The sequence below is a fragment of the Vigna umbellata genome, chromosome 9, assembly GCF_029865625.1.
Source record: "Vigna umbellata cultivar VRB3 chromosome 9, Vumbellata_1.0, whole genome shotgun sequence".
Classification (NCBI taxonomy): domain Eukaryota; kingdom Viridiplantae; phylum Streptophyta; class Magnoliopsida; order Fabales; family Fabaceae; genus Vigna; species Vigna umbellata.
Window position 1 is genome coordinate 29,458,275 of NC_142173.1, and position 17,518 is coordinate 29,475,792.

The following is a 17,518-nucleotide window of genomic DNA, read 5'->3' on the forward strand; positions in this document are numbered from 1 at the left end:
GGAGAGATGATGATTTAACTTGGGAACGTTTTTATTGAGGAAAAAAAATACGCTGGTTTTGGATTGTCCATTTTACACACTGCCATTTTCATTTTTTTTTATTGCATTTTTTTTAGCCCTTTTCATTCTCGGTCACAACAGGACAAAACTCATGGCCAGCTCACTTAGAAACACCTTCTTCTTTTTTATTTGATCTTTGCTGATTGATGAAAGAGGGGCGCTGATTCCAGTAGCTGATTCCATTTCGGAAGAAGCTTATGCAGGCTGCAGTGTTGATGCGGAAGAATGAAGAGCTGCTTTTTACTCCTCTTTGCTGATTTATTCATGGCCCATTTATTTTGAGAACGGAGCTGGAGTGAGCCGAGAGGTGCCAAGGATTTCTGGAAGAAAAGAAGCACATGGATATTGAGAAGAGTTGGTGTGCGCGTGTTGTGCTGGAACGGCTGGAAGCATAGAAGGAGCGTACGGAGAAAGAGAATGGAGCGGTGCTGAATGAGAGGATTCATTAGGTGCCATGGTTGGAATGAAGAGCAGCGCGCATGTCAGGGGAATGTGAGTTGGAGACGTGAATGGAAGCACTGCTGGAATGAAAAAGCTATGCCACACTTTCATTTAGTTGGAGATATCTTTTCTTTAAGAAATGTAGATTAGCTAGGAGAATGATGGGACGTTGGCAGTCTAGAAACAATGCATTGCATTTATTACTTATAGGATGAAGTGGTGTGCACGTGGATTGTTTTGCTAGAATGAAAGAAGATGATTAATCTTTGCTGGAATGAAGCATACGGTGATTGATGATGGGACGTTTTTTTTTAGCATGAATGGATAACTTAGGAGTAGCAAGGTACGGTGATAGCATCAATTTTAATTGCTTTAAATTCCTTTTGAAAAAATGAGTGGCTAATGGTAGAGAAGTTTATTTTCTTTTATTTCTTTTGCCTTAAAATATTTTATATTATATGTTGAAATGATTTTCTTCTTTTTGGTGGTGAATTGTGTTTGAATATTTATCTATTGTATTGTTTTCTTTAAAAGTTTTCATGCACTTTAATGCTTTCAATTATATTCGGTCGTGCGTTATTTAATTTCTAGTCAATTTAATTTTACCGCAACCAAAAAAAAAAAATCACAAAACCCCCCCCCCCCCACTACGTGTTGATCTGAGACTGAACCCAATTTGGTCCTTGAGAGACGACCTAGGAGTCACTTCCTAGTACTGTACTGCATTCTTTTATGCACAACTTTTGTGGGAGGTGCGACCCTCTCATCAGTAAGTGCGTGAGACGTTTCTTCCCCTCAGCGGCCATTTTGCCCCTCAGCGGATCTCCCGTACGCTCCTGATTGCCGCTCAGCGGTAAACTGCCGCTCAGCGGTGACTTCGGCTTCTCCTTTTGCACTTTTTGATGTCTTTTCTGATTCCATCTCTCACCTTCTTCACTTGTTTCACCAAATTCACCTTAAAACCTGCACAAAAACACTGAAATCAAGCATAAACCTGTCCAGCTCTCTTATTTCTAAGAATATGAAGAAAAGCATGATTTCAAGCTAGTTTCTAAGTGTAAAGGTTGCTTTTAGTGTCAATTTTAATCATGAAAATAACAGTTTTTCAACTGTTATCACCACCCTAAAGTGCTTCTCATGTTTCCGAGAGAGGAACCTACTAGAGTGGGGCTGTTCTGGTTCCTTTTCCTTTCTCTTGGTTGCCATGGTTTTCAATCTCTTTCCTGAAGAGGATGCCATTCCTGCATTCAAACACAAATACAAAACCACAGAACATGATGTTAATCATTAGTAAAACACAAAACACAACTCCTTTCGAAGCTAAACCACCGCTGAGGGTCAGAATTTCCCCTCAGCGCCACCAGTGCCATGTTCCAGATCGTAAAAAACCAGAAAAATCAAGTCTGGCAGAGTGCCGCTCAACGGAAGTTTACCCCTGAGCGGTAACTCTGCAGAATTTTGAAAAACTTCTTTTTAAGCTGTCCTAACTCCACCCAAATGCAATTTTCAGTTCTCCAGTTCAAAATCATGCAGTTTAATCGGTTCAAATATCAATTATATCATCAAATCATGCATAGAAATCAAAACCCCTAAATATTCATGCTTTGACAATCACATTCAAAATCAAGAACCCTAAAATGAACAAAATGCATTTTACTTACTTTGGTGGAGATACTAGATGCAATGAGAATGCTTCCAAGCTAGAATGCTCTCTTCCAACCCCAAACTTCGATGGCACACTAGTGAAAAAGTGAGTGGAAGAGAAATTTTCTTAAGAGGGAAGAGTGAAAGATGTGGAAAACCTTGGAGAAGGTATGTGGGAGTGTTTGTGCAGAGAAGAGCCTGAAAGTATGAGCATATGCATAGCTTAGGGTATAAAAATACCCTAATGGGCTCGGGTCCCGCTAAGGGGAAACTTTCGTGATGTGCTCTTCTCCTTCTTTTCTTAACGTCAAGGGAACTATAATCAAGGGTGGAAACCACACCCAAGCATTGGTCAAGGGCAAACTGGGCAAGCTGGTCAACTTAACAAACAACAGCAGCAACCAACCTTATGGCAGCAGATTTCTATGCTTAATGAAAGGTCCATGAGGATGGAAGAAACTCTTAATAATTTCATACAGAAAACTGAGTCTACCCAAAAGAGCACTGAAGCTGCTATCAGGAATTTGGAGATTCAGATGGGGCAGATCACTAAGCAGGTGGAAGAGAGGCCAAATAGAAATTTTGGGGCTAATACTGAGGTTAACCCCAGAGAAGAATGCAAGGTGGTAGAAAGTGCTAAAGATTAGATAGTTGAGTTAGACACAGAAGAGAAAAGAGAAATACAGAGCAAAAATACTTCTCCTTTTCCAATAAATCAAGGGAAACAACTTGATTTCACAGAATTATTCAAGATGGTGGATAATGATGCACCTTGGGAGAAGATTCTACAACAAATTACAGTTTACACTAAATCTGATGAAGATGTCTCTACAAAGAAAAGACATAGAGATGATGAGGCAAAGAAGTGTAAAACTGTTAAAAAGGAGCCATTCCCTCCTAAAGCGAAAGATCCAGGAGGCTTTTCTATTCCTTGTACCATAGGAAAGAAAAGGGTGAAAAGAGCTCTACTTGATTTAGGTTCAAGTGTTAACTTGATACCTTATTCGTTACTGGAGTAGATCGGTGATGTTAATATGAAACCTGTAAAGGTTAATTTAGTAATGGCCGATGGATCTTCAAAGGAACCATGTGGGATTGCAGAGGATATTATAGTTTGTGTGGGCAAACTCCAGTTCTTGGCAGACTTTGTGGTGATGAAGATGGAAACAGAAAAGATACCTATAATTCTTGGAAGACCATTTATGAAAACGGCCAAAGCTATCATTGATGTGAATGAAGGTATAGTGGTGCTCCAAGACCGAGAGGAGAGAGTTGTTGTAGACGTCTTTAAAGATGAGAGGCAAACACAGGAGGAAGAAGCTAGTTATAAAGCTACATTTCAAGATGCACACATGACTAGCCATCAAGATGAAAAGCCCAAGGTTACAGGTAACCATTGTTTATTGTTTCAGGTGCATAAAGGAGAAAATATTGGAAGAGGAGGAAAAATTCCTGATGACTGGAAGAAAGGAAGACCCCAACTTGGTACACCTGTGAGAATCAAAAACAAGTTATGGGTTGTGAAAGGCTTTAAAGAGAAGGAGATGATAGAGATAGAGTCTCCACATTCTAGAAGAATCAAAGCAGTACACAGGAAACAGCTGATGAGTTGGTGGGACAAGAACATCAACTATGAAGAAGGAACTTGAGCTTTACTGGGTCAAGCTAATGACGTTAAAAGAGCGCTTGCTGGGAGGCAACCCAGTGATTTAAAAACTTTTGATTTGGTTTTGTAACTTTTAATTTGTGGACATTATTTTGTAAATATTTTGTTGGATATAGCATCTACTGAAGGATGCTAGGTGGTTAAGTATCTACTGAAGGATACTAAGTTTGTAACACCTACTGATGGGTGTTGGTAAGAAAATTTTGCACCTACTGATAGGTGTTGGTAAGTATTGTAACACATACTGATGGGTGTTGGTGGATTTTGGGTCAGGCTCGTGACGTTAAACAAGCGCTACCTGGGAGGCAACCTAGTTGATTGAATGTTTCTGTTTGTTTCATTTTAGTTGCATAATAGGGTTTTGCATAAGTATTCTAAACATTGAATTGCAAGGAACCATTGAGGGGCATGTTTAGGAGGCATGTAGGTTAAGAAAAGAAGGAGAACAACACATCACGAAAACCGTTGAGCGGTACTATCGCAGAGTGGGCTTTGTTGCCCCTTAGCGGGACCCGAGCCCATTAGGGTATTTTTATACCCTAAGCTGCGCATATGCTCTTATTTTCAAGCTCTTCTCTGCACAAACACTCCCACATACCTTTTCCAAGGTTTTCCACATCTTTTCCCTCTTCCCACATACTTTCTCTCTAGTGTTCCATCCAAGTTTGGGGTTGGAAGAGAGCATATTAGCTTGGAAGCATTCTCATTGCATCTAGCATCTCCACCCAAGTAAGTAAAAAGCATTTTGTTCATTCTAGGGTTCTTGATTTTGAATGTGATTGTCAAAGCATGAACATTTAGGGGTTTTGGTTTCTATGCATGATTTGATGATTAAATTGATGTTTGAACCGATTAAACTGCATAATTGTGATCTGGAAAACTGAAAATTGCATTTGGATGGAGTTAGGAGAGCTTAAAAAGAGATTTTTCAAAATCCTGCAGAGTCACCGCTCAGGGTAAATTGCCACTGGGCGGCACTCTGCCAGACTTGATTTTTGTGATTCATTGCGTTCTGGAATGTGGCACTGGTGGCGCTGAGGGGTAATTCTGACCCTCAGCGGTGGTTTAGTGATGAGTCGTTATTTCTTGAATTATATTTAGTTTATTGCACTTAAATAGACCAGGGAATTGTGTTTAATTGTTTGTTATTTCCCCGTTTTCCAAATTGTGCTTAATTTGGTCGGAAATTTGTAATTGCGCTAATTTGGGTTTTCTGAGCTGATTAAGTGCATTTTTGAAGTGCAGGAAAATTTTGGAAATACATTTTGGGACATCAGGAAGAATGCCAAATAAATCCAAGACTCTCCACACAGACATTTTAGAATTAATTAAATTGTAATTCAGTAGTTTAGAATTTCTGTATCAACTTTTACATTTTGGGACAATTTTTGGTAAAGTAGATTAGACCCAAAATGTGAAGGAAATTAATGACTTGGCACCCTAGGGTTTTATTTGTGTGGACCCTACCCTAAAAAAGGGACACACGGTCTTAGAAGAGGGTGCCCAGCCGCCACACTTTTTGGCACTTTTACTCTCTCGGTTTTTAGCTTTTGGCACGGGTTACTTCTTTGTTTTGGGGCTCTCGGTTTTTTTTGTTTTTTTAGACTTGTGCCTGGAAGTTTTCGGGGATGGAGAGCTGAGGGAGCAGCACGTTCAGAGATGGGGGGCTACGGGGAGTCTGGACACTACTCTTAGTACAGACACTCACGGACACTAGGGGGAACGGTTCTACACGCTACTCTACGGTTCTACACGCTACTCTTTTGGCTGTAATTCTCGGAGAGAAAACTGGTTGGAGGGCAACGAGCAGGGGGGTGCGTTTAGCTGCCATAGAGAAGAAGCTTTTTGTTGAATTTTATTGAGTACAGCTTCCAGAGGTTTTGCTTGTATCTTAATGCTTGATCAAGAATCATTTGCTCATTCTAAACATTGGAAAGCATTGACTGAAATAGCTTTATTCCTTTCTCTGTTAACGTTTTTATGTAGTGCCATCTTCACTAAGAATTGTATTTGAATGCTTGTTTTACTTGTTGCTTCTTTATTTTATTCCATGAGCCTTGTCACTGCATGCACGGTCACAATCAATTATTTGCTTGTGTGAAAAGAGTATGATATTTGTTTGGTTGCCTTTTGGGAGGAAATAGTGTTTGGTTTTGCTAGAATAAAGTGTAGTACAGAGAGTGGTCTGGAAAGAATAGCATATGCGGTGATGAATAAAAAAATGAAGATGGAGAGTAGATTGGAGTAGGTGTCACTGCTGCTGGAAGAATGGAAGAAAAGAGAATATTTCTTGATTTAAGCAAAGTGCTTGTTGATTTGATGGGAGTAGGTAGTGGAAGTGGTGATTTACGGGAAAAGAGAATTGTTTTTCTTGTTTGGGAATGAAGAAGTGAATAGGTGCTGGTTGGTGTGCTCGGGAATTGCTTTAGAGTAGAAGGAAAAAATTCTTTTGGATGAGAATAAGAAGGTGTGCACGGAAGTGGAGTCTTTTTTTTTTACTGCACCAAAGAACCATACATCTAATTTGGAATTACTAGTTGCTCCAATGTTCATTACTTCATAGTATTTTAATGGAACTTAATTCAATTGAATTCTTGCTAAAAGACCAAAGCCGTGAGATACCACGTGAAGAAGCAATCAACTTTTGCATTAGAATAGAATATTGAAATTGGTTTTATGCGGAAAATTACCTTGGAGGTAATTGGTTGGATGTATGTAGGTGAAGTAAGTATGTTTACATGTGGAGAGGATGAGAAGCCATGGCTGGAATAAAAAAAGTGGAGAAGGTGGATTTGTTTTAGTGAAGTAAGGAAAGGAGGTGTATTGATTGACAAAGGGAAGGCCACGTAGAAAGCTACCCATTTTTCTTTGGATTAGGCACCTAAAAGAAGGAGACACGGTTTACATGGTAGAAGAAATTCCAAATTCATTTTCTGCATGAGTTACGGGAATGATAGATCAACTTTGGAATATTTTATTATATGTTCAATTGGAAGGGGTTTGCAGGAGAAGTAAATGCCAATTGCTTTTTGGGAAAAAGACAAGAAGTGGTAAGAGTTTGGAGTGGTAAGCACGTGAATTGCTTGGAAAATAAAATTGAATTGGATGTTGAAAGGTGATGAGAGGGTCGCACCTCCCAACAAAAGTTGTGCATAGAATAATGCAGTATAGTACTAGGAAGTGACTCCTAGGTCGTCTCACAAGGACCAATTTGGGTTCAGTCTCAGATCAACACATAGTGGGGGGGTTTTTGTGAAAGTTTTGTTTTTGATGCGGAAAAATTAAAATGAACTAAATTAAAACACGAACATAAACACGGATGTGAACACAAGATTAAAACAGTTGATCACTTAAGCTAACATCGTAATTAAAATATCACAACCAAGAAAAATAGAGAACATTAAAATGAAAAGTGCTTTAACCAAATTAAAAGTTCAACATTGAGCTAAACAATTAAATGCAAACTAAAGAAATTTAACATTAAATGCTTGAAGAAGTAAAGAAAACTAAAACCGTGACTCCAATGCACCGTGAGCCTCCAAAATCAATCACCTCATTAGCCCTTATGCCGAACGTATTAAAAGAAAGAAATAAAAATTCTCCCAATTTTGAATCACCGTTCTAACCTCTAAAGAAAGAAAAGAAAAGTAGATTCCCCTGCTGCTGCAATAAAATTCGAATTCCATTCCTAGGTTGTAGCACCCCTTTCCAAGTGAATGAGTTCCCTTATCAATTTGCAACACAATAAATCCCAGAATGAAATTTAAATTCAGCTTGTGTAACCACTTGAATGCTATAGGTGAATAAGGAAATGTATCTACTGCCTTGAGATGCAACGCGTCAGCAAACTATAATAAAAAGAAAATGCAACGACGAATGAAATTTCAACACCAAGGAAATAAAATTCCAAATCAGCTAAGGAAAAGCACTTGAATTGCAAGATAAATCAATGCTAGAAAAATTGCAATGATGAGCTAATAAAATAAAGATGCATTCCAGCTGAATAAGAAAAATAGAATAACATTCAAACTAATATAAGAAATGAAAACCCATTGCAGCGGGAATGACATTAAAAGAAGACACGTTAATCAATGAAATAAAACAAAATGAGTGAGCTAACATGTGGAGTATATAAATCCTTCTAGATCCAAGCGTGATCTAATAAAACCCAACCCGTGTGCACCGCTTAAGCAAATAAAAGAAATGAACTTCTAAATAACCAGCAAACTGAGAATGGGAACTGCTTGCGATTGAAAATCAAGTTACGTCTTCTTCCATGAGCAAAATGTAAAATGCATTTGTGTGCCCCTGGATGCTGGACCCCCCGTTAGGTCACTCCCCTTTCTACTGTGGCGGCTGGTTTATTTCAACGTGTGTCTCTGGACTTCTGTGCTGGACACTCCAATTTAATTTTTTTCATGGGCCCCGTTCTTCTTTTTTCAATAAATGAAGCCCCCCCTTTTCTCTCCGTGCGCTACCTTCTTTTGAAGCCAAATAAATCCATTTTCCCTAGGTGGCGGCTGGACCACTTTCTTTTTGCTGGATGTCACCCCTCTCATACTTGTTGGACCTCCTGGACGTGCTTGCTGGAATCAAGCTCCAAAGGTGCATAAACCAAGTTCTGGAAAAATGAAAACCACTTCCTCTGCTGGACCGTGAATGTGGCTGCTTTCTCTTTTTTTTTTCTTTGCTATCCAATAAAGCCAAGCTGTTGTATGCCTTGTTTAAGAGTGTTGGGAGGTTTTAGCACTGTCCAATGATCAATTCCAGCCAGCACAATTACTAAACAGCAAGCAAACAATGCAAACAGATTAGAAATCACTCAAACAGTAATCACTGGACTGACATATGAGAGTAAAATAAATACTGGGAACAGCACAGAACGAATTTGAACGAAGTAAAAACTATACGTTAAAATAGACATCTAGACGAAACTATGAAAAAAAATTGCATGGAAAACGGATAAGAATTGAACTCAAACGAAGACACACAAGTTGACACAAACAGCAGTAATCACTGGACTGACATATGAGAGTAAAATAAATACTGGGAACAGCACAGAACGAATTTGAACAAAGTAAAAACTATACGTTAAAATAGACATCTAGACGAAACTATGAAAAAAAACTGCATGGAAAACGGATAAGAATTGAACTCAAACGAGGTCACACAAGTTGACACAACATTCACGCGGCAGCCAGCGAAAATAAAAATGGCTAAGATGCATTGGCTCAATTGCCATTTCTCATTTAGCTTTCAAATGTCCCAAAAAGTTATCCAAAATTTTCCCGTAATTAATAATGCAAAATAATAAGCTCAGATAATTCAAATTAGTTAAAATAAGAATTTCCGATCAAATTAAGCACAATTAGGAAAAACAGGAAAATACCGGACGTTTAAGCATAATTCCCCGACTAATTCTAGCACATTAAACTAAGTGAAGTGAGGAAAATATTGGTTCATCAAAATAGACCACACTTAGTCTTTTGCACTCCTGGGCAAAATCAAGACGCAAATCAGGGAATAGTTCAAAGGGCTTTTAAGAAGGTGACACAACGTCGACACACAGAAAATAAAGACTCACAAGGAAACAAACAGAATTTACACCGTCCTCAAGAAATCTGGACAGAGAAAAGAAGTAGACAATTCCAACACAGAATGAATCAAAGAAAGCAGATACTCATGAAATCATCCAAGCAATTCAAGACATGGCAAAATGATTAATCAGCTCAAGAGGTGAATCAAAAGCAACAGAACCTCACAGATGCACTATCAGTGTTTCTCTCAAGTGTCTATGGTAAGCAATTTCAACTCAATGCACTCAAGAAAGCAAACAACAACAAACTTGGCAAGCCTCTAATATCAACACTCAAAACATATGCATGTTCAAATCAAAAGGTCTTTTATGGATGTAATGGGGCCAAGGACATGGGAGGATAACATATGGATGAGAAGCTATAAACCAAAAGAAATAGAGGAGCAATGGGGAACAAGTGTAAACACAATCAAATCACACCCAAAACCTCTAATTCAATCCTCTTCTTGACTCCATTATTCACACAATTTTTTTTTTCATTTTTTTTTCATTTTTTTTTTTCATCCTGTCTCTTTTCTTTTCTCTCTTTTCAAAACAAAATTGTAAAAGACAAGATACAAATATATTTACCAAAACAAAACAAGAAGAGGAACCAACTAGCCAACTCATCAGAATCCCCAAGGAGACCACACTTGTTCCCAAAACACTTCCAAAGCTCCAAAATTCCCTAAGGTTTAGGTAATCATGGTTTTTCACTTAGGGCCAGTGTATGAGCTTCAAAACAAAGAAATGAGGAAAGCATAGGCTCAAAAGGGGTTATCAAAGAATCAAAACAAGGTAAGCTTATTTGGCTAGAGAGGCTCAAGAACAAAATTGCCTTTATCACTTCCAAACATGCATATCAATCAAGAATTATCAACAAGAGTCAAGCCAAGGCATATGTGCAAGCAATCAAGAGACATATCACACACAAGAAAGAACATAAAGTGGCTCAAATTCTCACACAGGGTAATTCTGTCACAATCAACTCAACTCTCAAAAATCATAATCATCTTCCCAAGCAGAGAAAAGCAAGGATTTCAAACAAATCAGAGTATCAATGAAGTGAAAGACACATCTACAACCTAAACAAAGTCCAGAAATCAAGAGAAACATGTAAAACTGTACACAAGACATGACAAAAATAACCTAGAAAAGAAAAAATTTAACCAAGAAAACAAAAACTAACAAAGAAAAATAAAAATCTCCCCCAATAGACCACACTTAAACTACACAGTGTCCTCAATGTGTCATAAGCATAAGATCGAAAATCAAAACAGTGAACAGATCATGGACAAGTGCAATAAAAGTAGGGAAAGGGGGAGAAGAGAAAAGGAAAACTCCCCTGATCATGGTGGCAGTTGCCAATTTTGGACTTGCAGGGAAATGTCTTCCACAGCAGTATCCAGCCAGGAAGTTTTGAGGAAAAATTGCTTCATCCTCCATATTTGATCAAGCAGGGAAATGTCTTCCACAACTGGATCTATGCAGTGATTGTTGATGAGCAGGTTCAGCAGGTGCCTGTTGATCTTCAAACTATTGTGTATGTACGCACCCTTGTCTTCCACTGGGGGTGCATGTTGGTCAAATTCATATGTACCTCCTGCAGCATGGTCATGAAACTCACAATTAATAGCATCTGTTATACGCTTAGAATCTGTCTGTAACACATAATCAATTTCAATACAGATCGGGCAAGAACCAGATTCACAATCACATTCAAAGTTCTCAGAGAACTGTGTCAGATCAAAGTTCAGTCCTAACTCTATAGAGTTATCAGATTGCATAGTTTCCACCTCAAAATCAATATTGATATATGCATCATCAACAGAATCAAAGGTCAGTTCAAGGCTATTATCATTCAAAATTTCATCACGGCAATCATGTCCATTTAAAACAACCCTTAGACCAATGGGTTCAATGGCTGATACTGAATCAAAAATTTTAGAATGGTCAATCAAATCTGTATCAGTATCAGTCATGAATCCTATAGAATCAGTGTGCATCAAATCACAGGCATTTGAATGCATAAGCAAATCAGGTAAAGTGTTTGGAATCTCAAGTTCAGAATAAACCTGTTTTTGCTCATTGAAAATTTTCTTACCAATCTCCAAGTCATCAGCTGCATCCTCAAGGCTATCATTTAAATCAAGGTCAGCGTAAGGATAGTGAACATCAGGTATGTCAATGTGCTCTACAGGGAATAATGAATCCACAACATGAGTGTGCACATGTGTATCAATATCAGAATCCAGAACAGGCTTAAATGGTTCAAGTTTTACCAATTCAAAAGCATTAAAATTTACTTGAACCTCAGATACATCCTCAGAACATGAATCAATTTCAAAATCACAAGCAATATCAATAACAAACTCAGATTCATGTTCAGTGCATTGAGAATAAACATTCGGATGTGATATCAAAAAGTGGTTCTCATCATGCACAGAGGGAGAATTAAAAACATGCTCAACAACAATATGATCATCAACGTACCTCTCAACAGCATAATCATGAACAACATAATCAAGAACATAATCATCACAGACATAATCATACTGAGGTATGCTTACCTCCTCTTCCTTGAAGATTGGTAGAGTGTGGGAAGATGAAGGTGGTCTACCTGGTTCAGGATTACTGCTTATTTCTGCTTGCTCCTCAAAATAATCATCAGTCTCCTCAGGTGCAAGGGTAGGGACATAGGATGATGGGAAAGTAGATGGCACAGTAGTAAGCTCATGACTCTTCTCCCCATCTTCTATGTTGATGCCACTATCATCATCATCTGGAATCTGAACAGTTTGAAATGGTAACTCTGAATCTTGAGACTGTTCCTCAGTGAGTTGAGTGGCCATCTGCCCTATCTGATCAGTCATACTCTGAATGACAGCTCCTATTTCTTGTTGGAACTGCATGTTCTCTTGCTGAAACTGAAGGTTCTGCATGGTCATCTGCTCCAACAACTCCTGCAATGTAGGCTCAGAGGTAGAAGGCTGAGGAGCTATTTGGGCAGGAGCATCATATTGCTGACTTTGGTATTGCTGGACTGGTGGAGGCATACAAGTACTCTGGAATGGTGGTTCTTGATAATGATGTTGTGGAGCATTGTACCATTCCAAGGTAGGGTCATTCCATCCAAGACCGTTGCTGTAAGCATATTGCACAGGGGAAAATTTGCTCAGAAACTGGTGCTCAAGATATCCCCAATCGGTAACGGATCTCAGAGGAAGAGAGTCTTTCCAATCCTTAGCTGCTCCTTGTAATGAATGCGGAAATGCGCTCAAGAAAATGTAATCAAGAGGGACATCTGGAGGCTTCATTGAAGAGCACATGATGTGGAGCTCCTCCAAATGTCTGTGTGGGCATTCTCCTGCAAAACCATGAAACTTAGGCAGCAAATGTATCAGTCCAGGGGTGAGATCGCAATGAAGATCATCCTCCTTAAGTGAAACCGGCTCACAAAGAGCACTCTCAGAAATTAGAGGATGAGTCATATTGTTCTCAACATAGACATCAGCAGAATATGAATTACAATCAGAGTAACATGCAGAAGGAGAATCATAATCAGAGGCACTAGCAAAACAAGCAGTATTCACGAAATCAAAATAGGTAGACATGGAAAAAGAAGAATACTAAAAATCACGAAACAAATAAAACACAACACATTTATACATGCAACACGCACACACAAAACAGAACATCACATCACAACACAAGACAAAACACAACACACACAAACACAACAAAAACCTAAGACTGAACCGTTGGTCCCCGGCAACGGCGCCATTTTGATGAGAGGGTCGCACCTCCCAACAAAAGTTGTGCATAGAATAATGCAGTATAGTACTAGGAAGTGACTCCTAGGTCGTCTCACAAGGACCAATTTGGGTTCAGTCTCAGATCAACACATAGTGGGGGGGTTTTTGTGAAAGTTTTGTTTTTGATGCGGAAAAATTAAAATGAACTAAATTAAAACACGAACATAAACACGGATGTGAACACAAGATTAAAACAGTTGATCACTTAAGCTAACATCGTAATTAAAATATCACAACCAAGAAAAATAGAGAACATTAAAATGAAAAGTGCTTTAACCAAATTAAAAGTGCAACATTGAGCTAAACAATTAAATGCAAACTAAAGAAATTTAACATTAAATGCTTGAAGAAGTAAAGAAAACTAAAACCGTGACTCCAATGCACCGTGAGCCTCCAAAATCAATCACCTCATTAGCCCTTATGCCGAACGTATTAAAAGAAAGAAATAAAAATTCTCCCAATTTTGAATCACCGTTCTAACCTCTAAAGAAATAAAAGAAAAGTAGATTCCCCTGCTGCTGCAATAAAATTCGAATTCCATTCCTAGGTTGTAGCACCCCTTTCCAAGTGAATGAGTTCCCTTATCAATTTGCAACACAATAAATCCCAGAATGAAATTTAAATTCAGCTTGTGTAACCACTTGAATGCTATAGGTGAATAAGGAAATGTATCTACTGCCTTGAGATGCAACGCGTCAGCAAACTATAATAAAAAGAAAATGCAACGACGAATGAAATTTCAACACCAAGGAAATAAAAGTCCAAATCAGCTAAGGAAAAGCACTTGAATTGCAAGATAAATCAATGCTAGAAAAATTGCAATGATGAGCTAATAAAATAAAGATGCATTCCAGCTGAATAAGAAAAATAGAATAACATTCAAACTAATATAAGAAATGAAAACCCATTGCAGCGGGAATGACATTAAAAGAAGACACGTTAATCAATGAAATAAAACAAAATGAGTGAGCTAACATGTGGAGTATATAAATCCTTCTAGATCCAAGCGTGATCTAATAAAACCCAACCCGTGTGCACCGCTTAAGCAAATAAAAGAAATGAACTTCTAAATAACCAGCAAACTGAGAATGGGAACTGCTTGCGATTGAAAATCAAGTTACGTCTTCTTCCATGAGCAAAATGTAAAATGCATTTGTGTGCCCCTGGATGCTGGACCCCCCGTTAGGTCACTCCCCTTTCTACTGTGGCGGCTGGTTTATTTCAACGTGTGTCTCTGGACTTCTGTGCTGGACACTCCAATTTAATTTTTTTCATGGGCCCCGTTCTTCTTTTTTCAATAAATGAAGCCCCCCCTTTTCTCTCCGTGCGCTACCTTCTTTTGAAGCCAAATAAATCCATTTTCCCTAGGTGGCGGCTGGACCACTTTCTTTTTGCTGGATGTCACCCCTCTCATACTTGTTGGACCTCCTGGACGTGCTTGCTGGAATCAAGCTCCAAAGGTGCATAAACCAAGTTCTGGAAAAATGAAAACCACTTCCTCTGCTGGACCGTGAATGTGGCTCATCTAGACGAAACTATGAAAAAAAATTGCATGGAAAACGGATAAGAATTGAACTCAAACGAGGTCACACAAGTTGACACAACATTCACGCGGCAGCCAGCGAAAATAAAAATGGCTAAGATGCATTGGCTCAATTGCCATTTCTCATTTAGCTTTCAAATGTCCCAAAAAGTTATCCAAAATTTTCCCGTAATTAATAATGCAAAATAATAAGCTCAGATAATTCAAATTAGTTAAAATAAGAATTTCCGATCAAATTAAGCACAATTAGGAAAAACAGGAAAATACCGGACGTTTAAGCATAATTCCCCGACTAATTCTAGCACATTAAACTAAGTGAAGTGAGGAAAATATTGGTTCATCAAAAGGCCACGGTTTTTTTTGTTTGAAGAACCTATTTCCTTTTGTTTTATTTTTTTTCTTTTGAATGAAATACATGGAAGCTCTACATGTTATGGCATTTAGGAATTTTTAGAAATAATTTCACTTTCAAAATTTAATTTTCGTAATTGTGTGTCTCTGCAATTTACTGTTCCGCATTTTATTTTTACTGTGATTTCGATCGTGTTTAATTTCCAGTTTCAATTTAGTTAGTTTCTAATCACAAAAACACTTTCAAAATCCCCCACTACGAGTTTAACCTAAGACTCGAACCACATTTGGTCCTTGAGAGACGACCTAGAAGTCACTTCCTAGTACTATACTGCATTCTTTTATGGACAACTTTTGTTGGGAGGTGCGACCCTCTTATCAAAATGGCGCCGTTGCCGGGGACCAATGGTTCGGTCTTAGGTTTTTGTTGTGTTTGTGTGTGTTGTGTTTTGTCTTGTGTTGTGATGTGATGTGATGTGATGTGATGTGATGTTCTGTTTTGTGTGTGCGTGTTGCATGTATAAATGTGTTGTGTTTTATTTGTTTCGTGATTTTTAGTATTCTTCTTTTTCCATGTCTACCTATTTTGATTTCGTGAATACTGCTTGTTTTGCTAGTGCCTCTGATTATGATTCTCCTTCTGCATGTTACTCTGATTGTAATTCATATTCTACTGATTTCTATGTTGAGAACAATATGACTCATCCTCTAATTTCTGAGAGTGCTCTTTGTGAGCCGGTTTCACTTAAGGAGGATGATCTTCATTGCGATCTCACCTCTGGACTGATACATTTGCTGCCTAAGTTTCATGGTTTTGCAGGAGAATGCCCACACAGACATTTGGAGGAGCTCCACATCATGTGCTCTTCAATGAAGCCTCCAGATGTCCCTCTTGATTACATTTTCTTGAGCGCATTTCCGCATTCATTACAAGGAGCAGCTAAGGATTGGAAAGACTCTCTTCCTCTGAGATCCGTTACCAATTGGGGATATCTTGAGCATCAGTTTCTGAGCAAATTTTCCCTTGTGCAATATGTTTACAGCAACGGTCTTGGATGGAATGACCCTACCTTGGAATGGTATAATGCTCCACAGCATCATTATCAAGAACCACCATTCCAGAGTACTTGTATGCCTCCACCAGTCCAGCAATACCAAAGTCAGCAATATGATGCTCCTGCCCAAATAGCTCCTCAGCCTTCTACTTCTGAGCCTACATTGCAGGAGTTGTTGGAGCAGATGACCATGCAGAACATTTAGTTTCAGCAAGAGAACATGCAGTTCCAGCAAGAAATAGGAGCTGCCATTCAGAGTATGACTGATCAGATAGGGCAGATGGCCACTCAACTCACTGAGGAACAGTCTCAAGATTCAGAGTTACCATTTCAGACTGTGCTGATTCCTGATGATGTTAGTGTCATCCACATAGAAGATGGGGAGCAGAGTTATGAGCTTACTACTGCGCCACATACTTTCCCACCTTCAGATGGTCCCACTCTTGCACCTGAGGAGACCGAGAAAGATTTTGAGGACCAGGCAGATATGAGCAACATTTTTGAGAGAGGTAGACCATCATCATCTTCCACCACTCTTCCAATCTTTAGGGAAGTGGAGGTAAACATACCTCAAATTGATTATTCTGTTGATGATTGTGCTATGCATGATTATGATGTTGATAGGTGTGTTGATGATTATATTGTTGATGAGTCTGTTCTTAATTGTCCTTCTCTGCATGATGAGAACCACTTTTTGCTATCACATCCAAATGTTTATTCTCCATGCACTGAACATGAATCTGAGTCTGTTGTTGATATTGCTTTTGAATTTGAAATTGATTCATGTTCTGAGAGTATATTTGTTGTTCAGCCTGTTACACTGGGATTGGGTGTTATACCCCTGCATATCATTTCTTTGGAGACACATCGCACTAACCATGTTGCAGGAGGTACACATGAATTTGATAGACAAACACCCACAGTGGAAAATAAAGGTGCTAACACTGACAAAAGCTTCAAGATCAATAGGCACCAGCTGAACCTGCTCATCAACAATCTTTGCTTCTTAGATCCAGCTGTGGATGATATCTCCCTGCTAGATCAAATCTAGAGGATGAAGCAATTCTTCCTCAAAATTTCCTTGCTAGATCCTGTGGTGGAAGACATCTCCCTGAAAGTCCAAAATTGGCAACTGCCACCATGATCAGGGGAGTTTTCTTTCTCTCTTCTCCCCCTTTCCCTACTTTTATTGCACTTGTCCATGATTTGTTGACTGTTATGATTTGTGATCTTATGCTTATGACACATTGAGGACACTGTGTAGTTTAAGTGTGGTCTATTGGGGGAGATTCTGATTTTACTTTGATAGCTTTTGTTTTCTTTGTTAAATTTTTTTCTTTTCTAGGTAGTTTTTGTTGTGTCTTGTGT